We start from the raw sequence: 5941 nt of genomic DNA, 5'->3' as shown, positions 1-5941 counted from the left end.
TGAAGTTTAGCATTTCTTAACAGGTCCTCATAAGAAAAGTTGTCTCTGTGAAGAAGAAGGAACATTTTGTTCTGCCATTATTGCTATCACCTAAAAAGGATTGTTTTTCCTTAGAATTGGTACTTTTTAGGCAAAATATAGAGAAAAATTTAAAAATTTCATTTGGAAAAAAGAAGAGACTGAGACAATCTGTATTTGTCATGTTGCATTTTATAATTTTCTCTGTCTATCTATTCTGTTCTTGCTGTGAGCATACAACAACATTGATTCCTTGAACAAGAGACTGTGTAAATTCTAATTATGACCATACAACCAAACCTTGTATAATCAAAAACAACTTTTTCTCCCTGCCTGTTATTTTCCTTGAATTCTGGCCAAAATTGCAGCTGCCTGTCTTTACAAAGTTTACGTTACTTGTCGTATTTGTTTGAACTGATATGTGTTAAGCTCCACAATCCAAAGCCTGGAGTTACTTCATCATTTTGGACACTTCACACTGGAGTTTTTGAGTAGTTCTCCCATTTCTGTGGTTATACAAATTTCACAGAAGCACCAGAAAGCACAAAATCCCCATGCACTAGAAAGCACTATGATCGCTGTGTTCACTAGAGGTTTGGTTTGCACCAGATACCATTGAGTTCATCCAAAGCCCAGGCTGCCACAGGCCTGTCAGATTCTCCAGAGCAAGTCAGGTAACCATACAGATGCCTTGAATAACAGTGACTATGTGTGGTGCACTTAGCCCACTAAATTTCCTAATTATGGTCAATGCTTTTAATTCCTGAGTCTGGCCTTAAATTTAATGAGAGGCACCAGAGACATTCCACCCTCTGTATTTAGGGATGTGCTCTCCTAGTTCACACTGGGATAACACTGTCCAGGACAGTTTATCAAGCACAGGCCTGCCCAAAGTATAAAGCTCAATGAAGCAAACGATCTAAAAATCACACAAATAATTTACAGGATGGCTAGATCTGAAACTCAGGAATCTCATCCCTGCCTGGACTCCACCATGGATTTGCTTATGGGTGTGTTATCTGAACATACTATGCTTTAAAAAAGGTACTTCAAAGGTGGACCTGGAGAAACTCGGAGCAATCTTTGTTGAAATCTTGCAGGATGCAACTGACCGACACCTTGGTGTGCTGTCATTTACACACATCTCAGTTCATCAGTCATCTGTCCTTGCTAACAGGTTTAAGTCAAAAATCTTTGGAGTTTCACAGCTCTTCCTGTGGAAGAACTAAAGTAAAATATCAGTGTGCTACTGGAATGACTTTTGTGGCAAGGGCCTGCTCATTCCATTTCACTGGTGTCACATTTATCATATATTCCAGACTACCTTGGTATTCAGAATGTTCATCACATCTATTTTTTTCCTATAGTCCTATCAGGTTTTAAAAAAAGTAAGAATTGTGGAAGCTCACTTAGTTTGGATGCTTTGGTAAAAATCTTCGGCTTTCTGCTTATTCATAGAGGACAGCAGGATTAAAAGAAGTGATATTAGCAATGACAAAACTCACCAGTGACTCACCAGTGATAAGAAGTTTCCCACAACTTCTTATTTTAACAATTTTCCATCTTATCTTCCTTCAGCTTGCTACTAGGAACTGTAAGGGTTTTAAGGCTTTCCTGGAACCTTAAATACAGTCACTGTGCTTAGTTTGCAGAATTGTGACGTTTTTTCCTCCTCCTTTATATTTCTAAATACAAGGACTCAAAAAGTGTTGCCTGTCCATTCTTTTACTGGCAAACTCAGAAGTCCACGATCCTGTGACAAAATCCCTGTCTATTCCAAAGAACAGTGAAACATTTTGTCACAGTATGATTATTTCCTGGAACCATTTTTAAGTTCAGAATAAACAAATTTCCCATGAAAGTTTATTCAACTGCTATTCAAAGAACATTAACTCATATAGCTGCTTCTTTCCAGTACTGTGCTTCTAACTCATATAAACACTGTGTTCTTACTTCACATTGAGGGAAGTCCAAATATTATTACAATACAGACTGCAAGCCAATATGAAGCATGTACCTCCAGTGGTGATGCTTTCCCTGGTAAATATCAGACTATTTTCAGAGTAATAGCAGATAACTCTTCAGAAGTACTACATATTCTTGTTTATAGAATTCTATGAAAGCTGAAAGGTTTTTAAATTGCTGTTAATGGACACATAAGTTTACAGGATTTGAAACACATGCTCTGATATAGCTAAATTCAACAACCACGGATGTTTCCCGTGGAAGTGTGAGATGTAGAACAGGGGTCAGCATCTTTTCAAGTACAGTGTGCCAGACTACTTTTTTCCCCCAGCTAGAGGCTAAGTACACTTGAAAGAGCTCAGTGGCAGCTGGAAAATACTGCATCTGAAGGGATGACCTCTCCCCCACTTCTGGCACTTTATGTTGTTGACCCTTGCCTTAGATGGAGACATTTCAGCCATATGCAGACCTCTCTCTCTGCAGTACCTTGAACCTGCCAGGCTGATGCTGAGCCCTTTCCCATGGCAAATTAAATGCATCAGTTACAAACTGAGATTATTCATAACTTTAAAATGAAACAACTAACAAAAAACTAACCTCACCTTTCTTCAGGTAAGAAGAATAGTAACTGTCTAGTCCATACATATTCCAGCACCTAATTCCCTCTTTGCTAATCTTTTACTTTTTCCAAACATGAAATCATAAAAAATGAAATGAAAAGAGAAGTACACTAGACTGTGACCTTCACAAAACCATATATTTTTGCTGACCCAGTATATTTCCACAAAGTTTTGGGAAGAAATAGGTAGAATTTAATTGACCATAGTGCCAAGTCAAGGGTCTTGTACAAAATACTGCTATACTGCCCCTAATGAGTCACCAGGTTCCATCAACTCATCTGGCTCACGTGGTGCCAGGTTGCAAACTGGTCACAAAAATGGTTCCATTAGTCTCAGTGCTCTAACAATCCTGGGAGCTCCAGATGCACCAGCAAGAATTGTGAAAAGGTCCCAGGTGTTTCTTGCCACCTAATTGCTATGCTTGTGATCTGCAGAAAACATTCAGATGTAGACAGCAGGAGTAACTGGTGATATAGTTGACTGGCAGAGAAGACCAAAGAACAGTGAGGGAGCAACAGCTGTGCTTTAATAATCTCTGTGTCTATACATGAGTAATGACATAAATATATTTGGTTTTCAGAAAAAGATTATGATCCTTTAAAAATAAAAGTAATACTTATAGTGAGGTTTTCATCACTCTGTCAAGTTAAATGTCCATTTGTGCCTTGTACCTTGACTATCATATCACACAAGAGATATGTAAGCTATATAAGAAACTATTTTTCTTCTTGACGTATTATTTTTCAAAGAAAAAGCTCTGTCCCTCTGTTATTCACTGAATAGACTAGAAATCCATGATGTAATTTTGTAGTTTGACTTGTAGTAATATTGTGTACAAATCTGTAATCCACAATCACAATCGTACGTGATTCTAGTAAATTCATTCTATTAAAGGCAGTGGAACTGCTGATTTGAATGAGAATGGAGTGTAAATATAAGAATTCATAGAAAAATGGGATCTAGCCAAGACAGAGGAATGGACTGACAGTGCCTTATGAAACTGAAAAAGGACAAGCCCAAATTGCTGCCCTTTGGAAGGAAGATCCTCTTGTGACACCATCTGGGGACTGAGAGCTGGACTCTGTGAAAAAGCCCTGGGGGTCCAGTGGGCAGTGAGATGAATGCGAGCCAGCAATGCCCTGGCAGCAGAGATGGCCAGCAGCCTTCTGGGACGCATTAGAAGGAGCAGAGCCACTAGATCAAGGATTCACAGCAGTGCACAGCAAGAGACAAGAAACAGCAGGTGTAAGTTGGAACACAGCAGGTTCAACCCAAGCACACAGATGAACATTTTGCCTGTGAGAGCAGCTGCCAAGAGGACGAGGTGCAGTCTCCACCCTTATGGGTTTTCGAGGGTGGGTAAAGCACTACTCAGCTCTCTCAGCAACCCTGCCTCACCACTTGTTTGCATGACAAACAACCTGGAGTACCTCCAAGCCTGAATTTCCCCGTTTTTAAGATTGCATTATACTGACAAGATCTTGGTTTGTGCTTTTGGAAAAACAGCAGTATAGGTTTATTCAACAAAATATGTGGCCTATTCAACACTTTTACTTAACTAGAATGAGGCCCATATAATTAAGCGCTCACATTTTCAGCCCCTCCCCTCAGTACAGTAACTCTGAGGCAGTAACCTCCTCCCGAGGCATCCATTCTAACACATTCTGGGAAGATAAAGAGTACCCTCTGCTGGTCAACACTGAAGTTGTGAAAATCTGCAGCACAATATACTGAAAAGGCATGGCAGAGAGAAACTCCTTTTCCTGAGTAGCACAGCTGTGCATCTCTGCATGGGGCAAACAGCTGTGCTGTAGCATTTATCACCTACAAAGGGAATGCCTGAAGCAACACTGCACCACGGGCCACAGAGATTTCTTTCCCAAACAACTGCAATTCCAGAGCTATCCCATTAGAATGACTGTCTTACCAAATAGCCTGTCAAGCGCCATCTGTGTGAAGAGTTTTAGCCTAAAACAAAACTTATTCTAAGGACACTCTGTTTGCTTTGAGTATGAACAGTGTGCAATGAATTAATAACAGAATTATGTCCTAAAAGACACAACAGCTTGTGTCTTAGTGATTCATCTTTTCTCCCTTGCAAGCTCAGGGGAAGAGTTTATCCAGCTTCTACAGCTCACACTGCAATAACATTTCTTGTTGCAAAAGTTGACATCAGGTAGGAAGAATTTATTTTAATCATTGCATATCTTATGACACATTATGAAAAAAAAATTAAAAGTTATGAAGTACTTCAATTGGCAGCTGTTTATCTCTGGCACACAGGTCTATATATACTTACCTACGAAAGTGCTTCTTTCTTTATAAACATTAGCATTTCAATGTATAGATGAGTAAATGAAAAAATGGAAACAATTCCTTATTTCCTAACCTAAATAATAAGAAGCTGCTGCTTCAGTGCAGGCTCTTGGCCAAATTATTAAAGAGCTCCAAGAGATTGCCACTGAAAGTGGATATCACACCATCCTTTTCTGGTGGCTGCTCCATGTACCTGGTGACTTTGTATTCCCTCTTTTCTAATCCCAGTGATGTGTGATGTTTCTATTTGCCCATGCTGAGCTGCCACAGCTAACCTGCTGTTACTTGATAAATAAATGAAAACAATTTTCTTAAAGTTACAAAATCACTGAGGAGATACACAGAAAAAAAAATCCTGATTTTCCCGAGAGCAAGTTGATTTATCTTAGTACTGAAACTGTGTTTCACTGCTGCCAAGAGCTATGGTTAGCCATTTTATTTAGGTGGCTACATTTCATACAAAAATGTCAGCTGCTGTTATGCTTTTCTAAATGGTAGTTTCTGATCTTCTTTGCTATACTGCTTAGAAATGTGACACTGCTTATTCCAGAAACCAAAAAAATTTGTAAGCAAACTAAAAGGCTGCATATGCTAAAGGTCAAAGATGAGTCTCAGTTCCCCGAACATGTTCCTCTTCCACCTTTTGCAATGCAAAAATCTTATACAGGACTATCTTTTGTGTCTGTGCATTACCTCAAACAAATAAGGCGTAATCACAGCTGCACATGGGAGAGTTCTTGTTTATTATGCCAGTCATTAAAAAGAATTACTACCAAGTGATAATATATTCTGATAGATAAAATAATGTAGAATGATGAAAAATACATACCTCAGCAATTTTTAAATTAGATACTGCATTTCCAAATGGCACAGAGAGAATAATTCCACATTGGCCAGGGAAGAATAAGATGACCCATAGTCTCACTTTTTTATTGACTAATTTATTCATATATCCCTTTTTTGGGGGCAGCCATTTTTATCTATGAAGATAAAAAACATAACAAAACAAACAAACATACAAA

Source organism: Catharus ustulatus, chromosome 4, assembly GCF_009819885.2.
Source record: "Catharus ustulatus isolate bCatUst1 chromosome 4, bCatUst1.pri.v2, whole genome shotgun sequence".
NCBI lineage: Eukaryota > Metazoa > Chordata > Aves > Passeriformes > Turdidae > Catharus > Catharus ustulatus.
This window is presented reverse-complemented; position numbering follows the sequence as displayed.